At 34.4% G+C, this 18,590-nt stretch overlaps 1 protein-coding gene and 2 long non-coding RNA genes across 4 annotated transcripts in view; 1 reads left to right on the top strand and 2 right to left on the bottom strand.

Annotated features, from left to right (window-relative positions):
* The window catches only part of LOC137623868 (uncharacterized), a 55,643-nt gene extending 54,901 nt beyond the window's left edge, over positions 1-742 (bottom strand). Inside the window, exon 1 of the long non-coding RNA XR_011040663.1 lies at positions 609-742. This is a non-coding gene — a long non-coding RNA (uncharacterized lncRNA). The remainder of the gene's footprint in view (positions 1-608) is intronic.
* The window catches only part of LOC137623356 (uncharacterized), a 547,933-nt gene that overhangs the window by 113,692 nt on the left and 415,651 nt on the right, over positions 1-18,590 (top strand). The window lies entirely within an intron of this gene.
* Positions 8,571-18,590, bottom strand: part of LOC137623867 (uncharacterized) — a 10,540-nt gene continuing 520 nt past the window's right edge. Inside the window, exons 2-9 of one of the 2 annotated variants that reach the window (XR_011040661.1) lie at positions 15,943-16,067; positions 15,542-15,704; positions 14,740-14,889; positions 14,386-14,569; positions 10,883-11,001; positions 10,530-10,692; positions 9,715-9,862; positions 8,571-9,545 (exon numbers count right to left, since the gene is read on the bottom strand). This is a non-coding gene — a long non-coding RNA (uncharacterized lncRNA). The remainder of the gene's footprint in view (positions 9,546-9,714; positions 9,863-10,529; positions 10,693-10,882; positions 11,002-14,385; positions 14,570-14,739; positions 14,890-15,541; positions 15,705-15,942; positions 16,068-18,590) is intronic. The other variant, XR_011040662.1, reaches the window with a different exon arrangement.

Below are 18,590 nucleotides of genomic sequence, written 5' to 3'. Positions count from 1 at the left end.
TCTTGATAGAACAACATTTATATCAATCTTGGGTACAGAAAGAGAGAAGAAGGCAGGTCAAAACATAGTATCCTGAAGTAACAAATCTACTGCCGAGGTATTTTTTCTTGTTTGAAAACAAACTGAAGTTTACTTTTCTATTCAGCAAGGCACTTGCCTCAATTTTGGGGGTAGCCGACATCTAAAAGAAGAACAAAAGTCCCATTTTCTGTTGGGTATATTCGATTAAGAGAGCTCATTAAGCTTCAAATAAAATCTTGACTGTTTTCAAAGTGATGTATAAATGTTCTGACGCCGACATCATTGGAAGGTCTACATATTGGTGGCTGCTGTCGTCTTAATAAAAAAAATTAGTGAATTGCTTTCGGACGTGGAAAGATGGATAGAAGGGTGTATTATTATTGCTATTATTACTAGCTAAGCTACAAACCTAGTTGGAAAAGCAAGATACTATAAGCCAAAGGGCTCCAAGAGGGAAAAATAGCCCAGTGAGGAAAGGAAATAAGAAAGTAAATAAACGGTATAAGTAATGAATAATTAAAATAAAATATCTTAAAAACATTAAAACAGATATTTCCTACATAAACTATAAAAGGATGTATATCAACCTGTTCAACATAAAAACATTTTTCTGCAAGTTTGAACTTTTGAAGTTCAAACTTAGATGCTTCGAACGTTTCTAATGACGAAAACTGGCGAAATGAGTTGTGGTCGTCGCCACTCAGACTGCTCCAAAAAAGTTCCAACTTGAACAGCATCTAATATCAGAAAAACAGAGGAAATTGCACATTTTGTACATGATGTCCCATTATTGTACACAGAAAACCCAACCTGTGTAAGTTATTACCCCAAAATGATGCTGGTTTCCTGCAAAACAACCATTTAAAAAAACACAATGCTCCAGCATAAGCAGCAAAAATATCGGAAAAACACAGGAAAACGCACATTTTGTATGTGGGTGTCCCAACGTTGGACACAAAACCCCACAATAATTGTATTTTGTGTATTTGCCCCCCAAACCTGTTGTAATAACTCTAAACAACAACCATGTTCGCCATTAACGTATGTCAGTATCGCAAAAACCACAAAAAATGCAACATTTAAAAGGGACTGTCCCAACATTCTACTCAGTAAACCACACATTAATTTGTGCCTCATTAGTTTACCCTGAAAATCCTTCAGTTTAACTATACCATAGGAGCCTTTGTATAACAGCGGCCAGTTCTTCCAGAGTGCATAGTAAATGGACCGCCCTAACCTGACCTACAGGCCGTGTCCTTCCAGGAGCCCTTGTATATCAGCGGCCAGTTCCTCACGAGTTCATTAAGAATGGACATCAACTAACCTAACCTAAAGCCGTGTCCTTACCTACTTACCTAACGGGGGAGCATTAACACTGCCGTATTCTAAGTTAGATATAATAATACATAAAGGTGGCCGCTATCATACATACACCCCCCTACTTAAATAATAGGGGGTTAACGCCCCCTGCAACCTCCCTTACGCTGCCGTATTCTTAGCCAGCCATCATCATGTATACATGTGGCCGCTATCATACATACACCCCTCATCAGCGCAGTGTTCTGAGACACTTAATGGTGTGGCGAGTAGAAACGGAGTCACCAAACTGTTATCAAGTCATTGGGAGTGCCGAGGTATAGCTACCTTCCTACATTGGGGGTGCCGAGGTATAGCTACCTTCCTACATTGGGGGTAACGGTGCAAGGGTAAATATAAGCCAGTAATATGAAAATAATGCTTGTACCTATCCCTATTCATAATAGATTGGTCATTTACTGCATATAAATATAATAAAACCGAAACATAATATATAAGAATATTTATCTATTATTATTAAATATCGTAAACCACATTTGAGAACCTGCCTACTTCCGAATGACTGTTTTCAATTAAGCCTCAACTACTGGCTTTGCTAAAGATAAAATATTCAATATTAATTATATATTGACATAGATAAGACTAATCTATTATACTCACAGCAAAATATCAAATTATATTAATAATTAACAAACTTTTTGGGCCAAAAGTTGATATGATCGAAAGCGGGACAAAGATCTTGGGGCCCCAAGATTCAACTATATATCATCGAATTTAAGTATATAATACTTATATATATAACATAAAATACTTTTATAAAGTATTACAAATATTTATATTAATCTTACCTATCAATTTCTTATCTATTTGAAGCACTGGTACGTAAAATTGACTTTGTTTTTTGTAAAATAAAGATCTATTTTGCAGTTCAGAACTTCAGTTCAGTTCACTTCAGTAGTTTGCAAAGGATCTTACCTTTCCATCGGCACCTCCTTTCTTCTTTATTCTAATTCTTTTATTTTCTTCTCTATTTTTCCCAAACCTGATATATATATTATTTTCTTTTCTATATTCCTTCTTTCTTAAACAGCACCCTTTCCTATTATCTTCTTTTCTTCGTACGGCTGCTGCAATTCTATCATTTTCCTTCTCTCTTCTTTATTGCAATTCTTTTATTTTATTCTCTCTCTTTCTTTCCACATCTGATAAATATATTCTTTTCTTTTCTCTATTCCGTCTTCCTTAAATAGCATGTTGCCTATTATCTTTTTTTCTTCGTACGGCTGCTGTAATTCTATTATTTTCCCACATAGCTTACATTCTTCAGTAACTGCCCCACATAGCTTACATTCTTCAGTAACTGCCCCACATAGCTTACATTCTTCAGTAACTGTCCCACATAGCTTACATTCTTCAGTAACTGCCCCACATAGCTTACATTCTTCAGTAACTGCCCCACATAGCTTACATTCTTCAGTAACTGCCCCACATAGCTTACATTCTTCAGTAACTGCCCCACATAGCTTACATTCTTCAGTAACTGCCCCACATAGCTTACATTCTTCAGTAACTGCCCCACATAGCTTACATTCTCCAATAACTGCCCCACATAGGTTATATTCTTCAGTAACTGCCCACATAGCTTACATTCTTCAGTAACTGTCCCACATAGCTTACATTCTTCAGTAACTGTCCCACATAGCTTACATTCTTCAGTAACTGCCCTACATAGCTTACATTCTGCAGTAACTGCCCCACATAGCTTACATTCTTCAGTAACTGCCCCACATAACTTATATTCTTCAGTAACTGCCCCACATAGCTTACATTCTTCAGTAACTGCCCCACATAGCTTACATTCTTCAGTAACTGCCCCACATAGCTTACATTCTTCAATAACTGCCCCACATAGCTTACATTCTTCAATAACTGCCCCACATAGCTTACATTCTTCAGTAACTGCCCCACATAGCTTACATTCTTCAGTAACTCGCTCCACATAGCTTACATTCTTCAGTAACTGACCCACATAGCTTACATTCTTCAGTAACTGCCCCACATTGCTTACATTCTTCAATAACTGCCCCACATAGCTTACATTCTTCAATAACTGCCCCACATAGCTTACATTCTTCAGTAACTGCCCCACATAGCTTACATTCTTCGGTAACTGCCCCACATAGCTTACAATCTTCAGTAACTGCCCCACATAGCTTACATTCTTCAGTAACTGCCCCACATAGCTTACATTCTTCAGTAACTGTCCCACATAGCTTACATTCTTCAGTAACTGCCCCACATAGCTTACATTCTTCAGTAACTGTCCCACATAGCTTCCATTCTTCAGTAACTGCCCCACATAGCTTACATTCTTCAGTAACTGCCCCACATAACTTATATTCTTCAGTAACTGTCCCACATAGCTTATATTCTTCAGTAACTGCCCCACATAGCTTACATTCTTCAGTAACTGCCCCACATAGCTTACATTCTCCAATAACTGCCCCACATGGCTTACATTCTTCAGTAACTGCCCCACATTGCTTACATTCTTCAATAACTGCCCCACATAGCTTACATTCTTCAGTAACTGCCCCACATAGCTTACATTCTTCAGTAACTGCCCCACATAGCTTACATTCTTCAATAACTGCCCCACATAGCTTACATTCTTCAGTAACTGTCCCACATAGCTTACATTCTTCAGTAACTGTCCCACATAGCTTACATTCTTCAATAACTGCCCCACATAGCTTACATTCTTCAATAACTGCCCCACATAGCTTACAATCTTCAGTAACTGCCCCACATAGCTTACATTCTTCAATAACTGCCCCACATAGCTTACAATCTTCAGTAACTGTCCCACATAGCTTACATTCTTCAGTAACTGTCCCACATAGCTTACATTCTTCAGTAACTGCCCCACATAGCTTACATTCTCCAGTAACTGCCCCACAAACCTTACATTCTCCAATAACTGCCCCACATAGATTATATTATTCAGTAACTGTCCCACATAGCTTACATTCTTCAGTAACTGTCCCACATAGCTTACATTCTTCAGTAACTGCCCCACATAGCTTACATTCTTCAGTAACTGCCCCACATAGCTTACAATCTTCAGTAACTGCCCCACATAGCTTACATTCTTCAGTAACTGCCCCACATATCTTACATTCTTCAGTAACTGCCCCACATAGCTTACATTCTACCCTCCCTCCTACTCCATGTCTTTTCCTATCATTTAATCTTAAACAGTTGGCCCTAGCTCTATACATAATAACGGAATCAGGTTTGTTGTCATAATATATACTTTTTCCAAAATCCTTTTCTTTTTGTAGTTTTCTATCTTCGCTTTCACGCTGACCTATACCTCAACCAGATTGTGGTCAGATATATATACTTTATCTTTTTCTTCAGCTATGTTCATCTCATCGAAGTACTAATACATTTTTTTTATTTACTAACACCAAGTCTATGGCACTTTTTTTTGATCGCCTCTCTCCCATGTATATGTTTCTTTGCATTTCTCATCTATATTTAATAATATAAGGTTTTTATTATTTATAACCTCAAGTATCTTCTTTCCATTTTCATTCTCCTCTTGGTATCCCAAGAAACCTAGATGACCATTGAAATTTCCCATCATAATTAGTGCTTCATCTTCCTCCACTTCCTCTATTTTTTTTCTCTAACTCTGCTCGTATCACTAAGTTTCTTTCTTTACCTTCCATATCCCCACCACAATCCATATATGCTACAATAAGTCTCATTTACTTTTAAAGGATATTCCCATTTACATGTAACATATATAAATTCTTCGAATATGATTTTTCCATTTCTATATCCTTCTCGTCTTTGTATATCATCATTAACCCTTCTTCCTTTTCTATCTTTAAAATCCCTCATACTCTCCTTGCTAGTCATATTTACATTAGTTTATGATCAAAGTCAAAGAAAACGTACGTTACTTTATATTCAAAGAAAACGTTTCAAAGGGAGACTAAACTATGTCAAACCTAAAAACTTTAACAAACTACTTCAATTTCGATGATAATTAGTAATAAAAAGTATATGTATATAATACTGTATATGATTAACTTTTAACTAATTACTTGAGAATGAAAAATATAAATATAAAGACTATTTTTTGCAGAATTGTGAATAAATTTACATTGAAAAGTTTGATATATTAAATGACAATTGGGATAAGTTTTATTGACATTCTAAATAAGATTATAGTTTTAGTCTTCTATGCAACCATGATTAAGTTTTACTTATTTAGTGGAAAAAATAATTCCCGAAAAATGTTTCAACAAAAATATGAATTCACCTCGAAGGCGAGAATATAAGTCCGAATATTAATAATTTAAGTATTGTCCAAGTTACATTAATGATGATCATCTTAATATTCTATCAATCTATCGACATATCCTATCTATTGATCTATCTATCGTTCTATTTATTTCATGGCTACACGATAAAATGAACTATGAAAAGTCTTGTAGAGAGTAAATTTCCCTTGCAGTACAAGACCACATAGCATTCCTTAAAAGTAAAAAGTAAATCTTTAAATGACAAATGATGAAAGTCTATAAATTTCGTATAATTCTATGCTGGTTTTGGGTTTATTGAGCTAAAGTGGAAGGCCAGCACTACTTACCTTTATTACTCCACATTAAATACCGTAATGCTATTCATGAATGACAAGCAAATTCAGGAACTTTTATCACCGAAAATTTCAATTTTCTTAACAGCACAGAATGGCAAGTGTGAAAAGTAACCAACGAGTTAACGTTCTAATATATGCACAGGTGATTCCATATTGGCCCCAGACGTCTCTCTGGATAAAATGTCCTTCTCATACATTCGTCCTACTCAAGATATAAAAGGTTTCAGAATAAAATGCAGAGTGAGTTTTAGTCCATCTGTTCGTAGTTTCTAAAGGTTTCCATCTAAACAGTCTTTGCAACTAGTTCTCCCATGTCCCATTCTCGTGTCCTTCAAAAAGGGCAGCAATTATAATTCTGCATCGTACAATTTTCTTAATTCCGCTTTACTTATGGTAGCCTACATCCCACTGGAGAGCTAAATATTACGATACATTTCTCGAGCACTGACAATACAGTCATAAATATTTGTGTTGGCACCGGGTCTCAGCTTCGATCATTGCTAGCCCTTGGTTTAGTTTTACTTCATGACACAAGTCACTTTGAGCTGGAAACTACCAAGATACTTTTCTCTAGCACAGACTTAACAGTAATGTAGATACCTGCGTGTTGGCACCAGTCATCAGCTTATGAATATTTCTCGCCCTTGGTTCAGTTATGGTACACCACACACAGATGAAAAATACTACTAGTTCCGAAAGCAAACTAATAACACTGACGTAGATACCAATGACTCTGCACCAGGTATCAGCTTCGATCATTGCTCGCCCTTGGTTTAGTTTCACTTTATGGTACAAATTAGATACTTTCTCTCCACCACAAGCTAAACACCGATGTAAATACCTGTGTGTTGGCAACGGGAATCTGCTTCGAATATTGCACGCCCGTGGTTGTTTTACTTTTACTTTTAGGGGTTTATTTCTCGCCCTTCACCAAACACTCAAAGTCTGTTCAGGCGGGCCTTTGTGTGTGAAAAAAATAATTTCTTTCCAGTTAATATTTTTTTCTGTATCGTTATCAGTTATTTCGCTAGCATTTGTATTCAGGCTTAATAGTTTTCAGGTCACTATTTTAACACCTTCTAAAAAGATAAGTCTTCAGGTTTTTCTTGAAAGTTGCCACATTATTGCTATTATTGACATGGTATAACGCACTTTTGGAGCCGAAAACTAACAAGATACTTCTCTCTCTAGCACAGACCAAACACTGATGTAGATACCTGCGTGTTGGAACCAGTCATCAGCTTCGATCATTACTCACCGTAGGTTTATTTTATATTTATTATACACCGCACTAAGCTGAAAACTATCCAGATACCTTTTCCTCGCGCTCGGACTAAACACTGTCTTTGATACCCGTGTGCTGGCACTCTTAATCAGCTTCGAACATTGTCCACCATTTCTCGACTAGTGAACGGAGTAGAGACCATGACAAATAACAGTCTGGTATCAGTTTGTTACCTTGCAAACTTTATCTAGTTTAAATACTCAAGAACTACTTTTGTTTTATAATATGGGTGTTCGACACAGTTCGATCGGAAGCGCGCCTTGAAAGTAAAGACTTCGCCTTTTGGCTTTCTCGTTTTCTTTACCCCTAATTGGACCAATGCCAGTAGTTCAGAAAAAAAAGTTATCCACAGACTAATACATTTAGTAGTGTGAACTCTACAAATGAACGAACTAAATTCATTGTCAGTCGAGTTTTACACTTATTATTCATCAACTGTTACTTCTCAGCTGGACATCACATACAGCAAGAGGCTAATTTTGACTAGTTGCTGGGAACAAATCTAAGTCTACCAATGACTATATAGTCTTTCTTCAAGTCTCCCACAAGTAAAAATAATCAGTAAAATAATCAGTAAAAAAATCATTCAGCCTCTATCAACCTTTACGAAAAGTCTACAGCTTTATCCCTCCGTTTTGTTTTTTGTTAAGTTCGGCGAAGTTACTCTCTTCAGGCACATTTATTTAAACTTCGTTCGGTAGCCCGACACTAGCGGCCTTGGTTAATTACCCCTTACAGGAATAATTTTTTTTTTTGGACACGTGTACACATTAAGATGAGCCTTAGGTCATCCAATTCCCTTGAAAGGTCCGCAAATTGATATCTTTATTCTTAATAATAAATGTAAGACATAAATCACTGTGTAAGATACTTACAAACTCCTAAAATGTTTAGTTTATACCTTCACACAGTATGGGTTCATTTCCTGTATACATTTGAGTAAGAAATACCCAAAGTGTTAAACAGTTTTGTTGCTGAATAATTAAAGTTGAAAAGCCCCTCTTGACATCATTACCTTATAAAGTTTAATGTGGTCAGCAGTATTGTGACCAAATGATAAAACCAAGGATACTTTGTTAACACACTTATTACAGTTTTGTTGCTGAATAATTGAAGTTAAAAAGTCCCTCTTAACATCATTACCTTATAAAATTTAATGTGGTCAGCAGTATTGTGACCAAATGGTAAAACCAAGGATACTTTAACACACTTTTAGAAAGTACTCGCTGTAATTAAACAGCAAGAGTTTAAGTTATAAAAATACCAGCAATCAGATATTACCTTCACAAACTAGATATCTGATAACAGGTACCAGGTAGATTGGTAACTGAACACTGCTTTAATAAGGTAGAAATAAACACCCAAGCAAAAAGTTTTTTTTTTTTTTTTTTTTTTTTTTTTTTTTATGAAACCCTAAAGAGACATCCTAATACAACAAACAAGATATTTCTCAAAGTCACAAACTCCAATGATTTTTGTTCACATTAAAAACAGTAACAGGGTCAAGCCATATTATGGAAACTACATAGCATACTGGACATTTCTGCAGACTAAATAGGTTATGATGGCAACAATTAGACAGATTTTCATCAAAATAAGCTGGTAATTTAGTTTTATGGAAGGCTAATTAATATTCCAGGCACCAAAGTACTGGGCTCAAAACTAAAGAAAGATTACCTTAATAAAATAAATACTTTATTACAGACTTAGAGCTATTAGCATTAAACCACTTTAAATCTTTACTTGTGGCAACGAATCTTACAAGAAAACAAAAGCTTAAAATTATAAATCACATTTTCTCTTTTGTAAACAAGTTTCTGGTAAAGACGACCAAGAGAAACTTTGAAATCTGCAGCACGCCAGAGAATCAGTCTGGGTGAAGTAATAATTAAGAATTTTTTTCAGCCAGCCTTGTAAAAAGTTCCTTGTACAACTGCACATTAACTAAGCAGCCATGCGCAAACTCTTTGGATGAAAGTCACAGGAAACCATGTACGAAATACTACGATATAAGTCTTAAGAAGCCATGTACGAAGTCCCTGGCAGCCTTGAAAAATGCCTTTGATTAAAGTCTCAGGCAGTCTTGTACGAAGTCCTTCTATTCAAGTTCCAAGCAGCCTCGTACAAAGTCTTTAGCTGAATGTGGAGAAGACCAGGAGTTTAGAAGCCAAACTACTACTCCCAATATTCATGTAAATCTTGACAAGGTCGCAGGTTACTAGAACGTGGTAGACATCAACTTGTCACCTGAAAGAAGTATTAAAATTTAATTTCTACAAATAGTTAAAATGGTTAGGTTTCTATGCTTTAGAGGTCACTTTTAAGTTTAATGTAATAGTAAAGATTAAGGAAACTTACTCATAAATAATGTCAAAGAAAAACTAAAACAATATAAGACTAATTTCAATATACTTACCACTGATTTCGATCAAAAATTGGATCAATTATTGCCAAGATTGGCTCGATGGAACTGCACTCCAAGTTTGAGAGCAACAGGATCAATTTAGAAGAAAGCTTGCCTAGGTAATTTTTAATGGAAAAGCTGGAACTGTACTCGAAACCTCCTGCAGGGGGACAAACAGCATAAATTAGGTAAAAGTAAAAGTTACTAATATTATTTTCAAAGTAAATATTAGCAATTTGGTTTATTTAAACTTTAGTCAAGGGAGAATCTGAAGAATAAAACTATTAAAAAAAGTATTTCCTAAGGGCTTTTTGTATTAAATTTTTCTGTCCCTCTCTAACTGGAGTTATGACCAAAATATTTAGTTTAACAAAATTGGCAACAGTGAAAATGCTTTAATTATAAATAGGAACAATTTACGTAAAGGGTAAGCTAAAACCTATTAAGGTTAAAATTTACTTTAAAAAAGGTTAAGCTTTTAAAACTAGTGGTTACTAAATCCTCAACCAATCTAACCTATTAAGCTGAATAAGATTATCTTTTTTTCCGTAATACTGCTGACACTTCTATGTTTATAATGTTAGCCCTTACATATTCATCGAGAGGCCAGATATTCTAAGACTTGTCAATTTACCTATTTCAAGGAAAATTTGTCCGTTAACCAGTTTCAATGGACATTACTTAAACTTTAAGAACCATTACTTAAAGTAATGTTAAAGACCGTTGCTATAATCTGAAGAACAAATAAAGTTTGAACAAAACGTTCGGTTTGACCTATTCCAAACATACTTTGAAAACTAGGGCGAATTAAAAACTAATGGACATACCAGTGACAGCTCTTGGAAGAAAGTCGACGCAAGTCCTAGGCACCCACGTGACAAGACTTTAGATGAATAAAGCAGTCCAGGGGCTTGAATGCCACTATCCATTGATGAAAGTCAATGCAACATAAGTTTGCAGGTTAGCAGACAGGTAGAGATTGAAGCTCACCTGAAAGAAAATTTTACATTAATTTCCAAGAATTTTTTTTTAAATATTATAAGTCATTGCTTTAGATTTCATACAAATTGAGGCTTTGAAGTTAAAGACTAACTTTTAATAAGCTTAAAAAAGAATACGTTAGAAACTTATGGAATAGTTTATCACATTCACGTTTAGACAAGGATTTTAGAATACTTGCCACAGAAAAATGGTCGACAAGAAATGTTAACCGGTCAAGCTGAAATTGCTCAAAGCTTCTGAAGGGGCACCAAGAGCATAGATAATACAGGCAGCTTGCCATTGTGTTCACTGGACAGGCTGGAAATGCACAATACAGGTCTTAGGGGGGGTACCAACAAGTGTTCATGTTTAACACTTGTCAATTAGTGTATACTTGATAGGCTAGAACTGCACTTCAAAGTTCCTGAGAAGTGAAACAGTTTTAAATTAGAATTAACGTTATTTTCTACTTGCTAGGAATGTAGAAGTAATACTTTCTTTATTGAAAGCAAAGTTTTTAATTAATATAGAAACTACCGATAGCTTGGCACTTTAGAAACAATTGCCAGGACCTCACCCAATCTAGGACCTCACCCAATCTAGGACCTCACCCAATCTAGGACCTCACCCAATTTTCCAATTATTTTTAATTTTTTTTTTTCAGAAGTGCTACCAAAACATTATTAAACATTGTTAGCTTATTTTTCAGGAGGTATAAGCTATTTACTGGGGAAACCACAGCTGTGGTTGAGCACCACAGTTGGGAGGGGGGGGGGGTTAGGCTTTCCTGTGCCGTTCTGGCGAGCATCTATTCTGACGAAACTGAAACCAGACACTCTTTAATATGGTTTGCGTTGCAACTACGAGAGCATACTTTAAGATTAGAAAATACCGAAATAAACTACTGAATTCTAACAACCCCCCCTAACTCAAATTTTCAAACTTCTATAATAGTCTTGTACTTATCCGAACACGTCCTGCAATTTACACTGCCAAAAAAAACTATGACGTCCCGCAATTTACACTGCCAAAAAAAACAATGGAGTCCCGCAATTTACACTGCCAAAAAAAACTATGGAGTCCCGCAATTTACACTGCAAAAAAAAAACTATGGAGTCCTGTAATTTACACTGCAAAAAAAAAAAACTATGGAGTCCTGTAATTTTCACTGCAAAAAAAAAAACTATGAAGTCCTGTAATTTTCACTGCAAAAAAAAACTATGAAGTCCTGTAATTTTCACTGCAAAAAACTATGAAGTCCTGTAATTTTCACTGCAAAAAACTATGAAGTCCTGTAATTTTCACTGCAAAAAAACTATGAAGTCCTGTAATTTTCACTGCAAAAAAACTATGAAGTCCTGTAATTTTCACTGCAAAAAAACTATGAAGTCCTGTAATTTTCACTGCAAAAAAACTATGAAGTCCTGTAATTTTCACTGCAAAAAAACTATGAAGTCCTGTAATTTTCACTGCAAAAAAACTATGAAGTCCTGTAATTTTCACTGCAAAAAAACTATGAAGTCCTGTAATTGACACTGCAAAAAAACTATGAAGTCCTGTAATTGACACTGCATAAAAAATACTATGAAGCCCTGTAATTGACACTGCATAAAAAATACTATGAAGCCCTGTAATTGACACTGCATAAAAAATACTATGAAGCCCTGTAATTGACACTGCATAAAAAATACTATGAAGCCCTGTAATTGACACTGCATAAAAAATACTATGAAGCCCTGTAATTGACACTGCATAAAAAATACTATGAAGCCCTGTAATTGACACTGCATAAAAAATACTATGAAGCCCTGTAATTGACACTGCATAAAAAATACTATGAAGCCCTGTAATTGACACTGCATAAAAAATACTATGAAGCCCTGTAATTGACACTGCATAAAAAATACTATGAAGCCCTGTAATTGACACTGCATAAAAAATACTATGAAGCCCTGTAATTGACACTGCATAAAAAATACTATGAAGCCCTGTAATTGACACTGCATAAAAAATACTATGAAGCCCTGTAATTGACACTGCATAAAAAATACTATGAAGCCCTGTAATTGACACTGCATAAAAAATACTATGAAGCCCTGTAATTGACACTGCATAAAAAATACTATGAAGCCCTGTAATTGACACTGCATAAAAAATACTATGAAGCCCTGTAATTGACACTGCATAAAAAATACTATGAAGCCCTGTAATTGACACTGCATAAAAAATACTATGAAGCCCTGTAATTGACACTGCATAAAAAATACTATGAAGCCCTGTAATTGACACTGCATAAAAAATACTATGAAGCCCTGTAATTGACACTGCATAAAAATACTATGAAGCCCTGTAATTGACACTGCATAAAAAATACTATGAAGCCCTGTAATTTACACTGCATAAAAAATACTATGAAGCCCTGTAATTTACACTGCATAAAAAACTATGAAGTCCTGTAATTTACACTGCAAAAAAAACTAACTATTTAGTAATTTAATTTACACGGCAAGAAGAAAAAAACCATGAAGTCCTGTAAACTACACAGGAAAAAAACTATTTAGTCCTGTAATTTACACTGCAAAGAAAAAAAAACTATGAAGTCCTGTAATTTACATTAAAAAAAAACTATGAAGTCCTGTAATTTACACTAAAAAAACTATGAAGTCTTGTAATTTACACTAAAAAAACTATGAAGTCCTGTAATTTACACTAAAAAACTATGAAGTCCTGTAATTTACACTGCATATAGAGAAAAAACTATAGTAACTTCAAATATTCTGTAATAGGCCTCTACATATACAAACTGATATTTTCGCACATGTGAAGAACTTTCAAAATTCTATAATAGGTTTAAAATATACCGAATATCTACCGTTGTTTAGATACAAATGATGAAAGTTTAATTTCCCATATGACTAGATCAATCCTAACTGATATTTACGTACAAAAAAGAAAAAAAAAATTAGAATTTTAATACTCTCCATATTGAGAGTTAGCCTAGTCCGAACATTACGTACAAAGCACAAGTTAATAACCAATTCAAATAATAACATGATTAAAACAGCCCAACCACTTAGTGATATTGAAGTATATAGCAAAACAAGTTTACAAAATATAGGATTTCACCGATCCATGGACAAATTCACTTGCAAAAACTTAGAATTTTCAAAATTCACAATATGCACAAACTGGTACGAATACTTACCTGATATTAACCTAAACGAAAAAATTATGAAATATTGGTAAAAACTCTACACAAGCAAATGAACACAGTCAATTAGTTCTAATTAAAATTGGGAAATAATTATGAAAAATAGTAATTTTACCCACATATTTGTGGAGAATGACAAAACTACATTAAAATCCAATCTTCGAGTCAAGCGATATAAATATTAATTAGAATTTATGCAAAACATATACAACAGCACTGAAATTCACCTAACAAACTTGCGACACTAAACACTGCAAGAAAAACTATTAAACAACACTAAAACTCACTTTTATTAGAAACGAATCCAATGTCACTTTAAAACAAGACTCAAGTTTCTCTTGAAAATGTTCGCCTCGATAACTTGGCTTATGGATAATATAGTTAGGTTTGAGGTACCACAACTAAAATAATAAAATCTATAAAATACAAAAAGAATTCACAACGTTAAACGCAATAAAAAAACATTTATACAACACTAAAACAAAACTCACAATTCTAATAGTAGAAACGAACCCGCACGAAGTCCTTCGATTCGAGTTCCAAGCAGCCTCGTACAGTCTTTAGTTGAATGTGGAGACTACCAGGAGATTTGAAGCTAAACTACTACTCCCAATATTCATGTAAATCTTGACAATGTCGCAGGTTACTAGAACGTGGTAGACATCAACTTGTCACCTGAAAGAAAAGATAAACTATAATTTCTACAAATAGTTAAAATAGTTAGGTTTCTATGCTTTACAGGTCACATTTAAGTTTAATGTAATAGTGAAGATAAAGGAAACTTATTCATAAATAATGTCAAAGAAAATAAACTCAAACAAAAAGACTAGTTTCAATATACTTACCATTGATTTCGATCAATTATTGGATCAATTATTGCCAATATTGGCTCAATGGAACTTCACTCCAAGTTTTAGAGCAACAGGATCAATTCTGAAGAAAGCTTGCCTGGGTAATTTTTTCAATGGAAAAGCTGGAACTGTACTCAAAACCTCCTGCAGGGGGACAAACAGCATAAATTAGGTAAAAGTAAAAGTTACTAATACTATTTGCAAAGTAAATATATTAGCAATTTGGTTTATTTAAACTTCAGTCAAGGGAGAATGAAGAATACAACTATTAAAAGTATTTCCTAAACGCTTTTTATATTACATTTTTCTGTCCTTTTCTAACTGGAGTTATGACCTAAATATTTAGTTTAACAAAATTGGCAACAGTGAAAATACTAAAGTTATAAATAGGAACAATTTACGTAAAGGGTAAGCTATAAACCTATCAAGGTTAAAATTTACTTTAAAAAAGGTTAAGCTTTAAAACGAGTGGTTACTAAGTCCTCAACCAATCTAACCTATTACGCTGAATAAGATATTTTTTTCAGTAATGCTGCTGACACTATGTTAATAATGTTAAAAATTGCATATTCATCGAGAGGCCAGATATTTTAAGACTATTTACCTATTTCAAGGAAAATTTGTCAGTTGACCAGTTTCAAATGGACATTTCTTAAACTTTAGGAACCATTACTTAAAGTAATGTTAAAGACAGTTGCTATAATCTGAAGAACAAATAAAGTTTAAACAAAACGTTCAGTTTGACCTATTACAAACATACTTTGAAATCTACGGCGAATTAAACTCATGGACATACCAGTGACAGCTCTTGGAAGAAAGTCGACGCAAGTCCTTGGCACCCACGTGACAAGACTTTAGATGAATAAAGCAGTCCAGGGGCTTGAATGCCACTATCCATTGATTTAAGTCTATGCAACATAAGTTTGCAGGTTAGTAGACAGGTAGAGATTGAAGCTCACCTTAAAGAAAATTTTACTTTAATTTCCAAGAATTTTTTTTTTTTAAATATTAGAAGTCATTGCTTTAGATTTCATACAAATTGAGGCTTTGAAGTTAAAGACTAACTTTTAATAAGCTTAAAAAAGAATACTATAGAAACTTATAGAATAGTTTATCACATGCACGTTAGACAAAGATTTTAGAATACTTACCACAAATGGTCAAGTGCAGGTTAGACAAGGATTTTAAAATACTTACCACAGAAAAAGAAAAATGGTCGACAAGAAGTGTTAACCGGTAAAGCTGAAATTGCTTAAAGCTTCTGAAGGGGCACCAGGAGCATAGAAAATACAGGCAGCTTAACATTGTGTTCACTGGACAGGCTGGAAATGCACAATACAGGTCTTAAGGGGGGTACCAACAAGTTTCTTGTTGAACACTTGTCAAGAAGTGTATACTTGATAGGCTAGAACTGCACTTCAAAGCTCCTGAGAAGTGGAACCGTTTTAAATCAATATTAAAGTTTTATTTTCTACTTGCTAGGAATGTAATAGCAGTTTTTAATTAATATAGAAACCCCCGACAGCTTGGCACTAGAAAAAATTTACGACCTCGCCCAATTTACGACCTCGCCCAATTTACGACCTCGCCCAATTTACGACCTCGCCCAATTTACGACCTCGCCCAATTTACGACCTCGCCCAATTTACGACCTCGCCCAATTTACGACCTCGCCCAATTTACGACCTCGCCCAATTTACGACCTCGCCCAATTTACGACCTCGCCCAATTTACGACCTCGCCCAATTTACGACCTCGCCCAATTTACCAATTATTTTGAATTTTTTCTTCAGACGTGCTACCAAAACATTATTAGCTTATTTTTCAGGAGGTATAAGCTATTTACTGGGGAAACCACAGCTGTGGTTGAGCACCACAGTTGGGAGGGGGGTGGTTAGGCTTTCCTGCGATGTTCTGGCGAGCATCTATTCTGACGAAACTGAAACCAGACACCTTTAAACTTTAATATGGTTTGCGTTGCAACTACGAGAGTATACTTTAAGATTAAAATACTAACAAACAACCACTGAATTCTAACAACACCCCCCTAACTCAAATTTTCAAACTTCTATAATAGTCTAATACTTTTCCGAACACAACCTGCAATTTACACCGCATAAAACTATGAAGTCCTGCAATTTACACTGCCAAGAGTAGTCCTGCAATTTACACTGCCAAAAAAACTATGAAGTCCTGCAATTTACACTGCCAAAAAAAAATTATGAAGTCCTGCAATTTACACTGCCAAAAAAAAACTATGAAGTCCTGCAATTTACACTGCCAAAAAAAAACTATGAAGTCCTGCAATTTACACTGCCAAAAAAAACTATGAAGTCCTGCAATTTACACTGCCAAAAAAAAAACTATGAAGTCCTGCAATTTACACCTGCATAAAAAAAACTATGAAGTCCTGCAATTTACACTGCATAAAAAAAAAACTATGAAGTCCTGTAATTTACACTGCATAAAAAAAAAAACTATGAAGTCCTGTAATTTACACTGCATAAAAAAAAAACTATGAAGTCCTGTAATTTACACTGCATAAAAAAAACTATGAAGTCCTGTAATTTACACTGCATAAAAAAACTATGAAGTCCTGTAATTTACACTGCATAAAAAAACCATGAAGTCCTGTAATTTACACTGCATAAAAAAACCATGAAGTCCTGTAATTTACACTGCATAAAAAAACCATGAAGTCCTGTAATTTACACTGCAAAAAGAAAAAACCATGAAGTCCTGTAATTTACACTGCAAAAAGAAAAAACCATGAAGTCCTGTAATTTACACTGCAAAAAGAAAAAACCATGAAGTCCTGTAATTTACACTGCAAAAAGAAAAAACCATGAAGTCCTGTAATTTACACTGCAAAAAGAAAAAACCATTTAGTCCTGTAAATTACACTGCAAAAAAAAAAAACCATGAAGTCCTGTAAATTACACTGCAAAAAAAAAAACCATGAAGTCCTGTAAATTACACTGCAAAAAAAAAAACCATGCAAAAAAAAAACCATGAAGTCCTGTAAATTACACTGCAAAAAAAAAAAACCATGAAGTCCTGTAAATTACACTGCAAAAAAAACCATGAAATCCTGTAAATTACACTGCAAAAAGAAAGAACCTTGAAGTCCTGTAAATTACACCGCAAAAAGAAAAAACTACGGACTGTAATTTACACTGCAAGACAAACTATGAAGTCCCGTAATTTACACTGCAAAAAAAAAACAAAAAAAAAACTGAAGTCCTGTAATTTACACTAAAAAAAACCATGAAGTCTTTTAATTTACACTGCAAAAAAACTATGAAGTCTTGTAATATACAAAGCAAAAAAAAAAGAAAAAAAACTATAGTAACTTCAAATATTCTGTAATAGGCCTCTACATATCCAAACTGATATTTTCGCACATGTGAAGAACTTTCAAAATTCTACAATAGGTTTAAAATATACCGAATATCTACCGATGTTTAGATACAAATGATTTAAAGTTTAACTTCCCATATGACTAAATCCTAACTGATATTTACGTACACGAAAAAACTTAGAATTTTAATACTCTCCATATTAAGAGTTAGACCGATCCGAACATTACGTACAAGGCACAAGTTAATAATCAATTGAAACAATTGCATGATTAAAACAACCCAACCACTTGCTGATATTTACGTATATAGTGAAACAAGTTTACAAAATATATGGACAAATTCACTTGGACGGGAAAAACTTAGAATTTTCAAAATTCACAATATGCACAAACTGGTACGAATACTTGCCTGATATTAGCCTACACGAAAAAATTGAAATATTGGTAAAAAATCTACACAAGCAAATGAACACAGTCAATTAGT

The sequence above is a fragment of the Palaemon carinicauda genome, chromosome 30 (genome assembly GCF_036898095.1).
Source record: "Palaemon carinicauda isolate YSFRI2023 chromosome 30, ASM3689809v2, whole genome shotgun sequence".
Lineage (NCBI taxonomy): Eukaryota > Metazoa > Arthropoda > Malacostraca > Decapoda > Palaemonidae > Palaemon > Palaemon carinicauda.
This window is presented reverse-complemented; position numbering and strand designations above follow the sequence as displayed.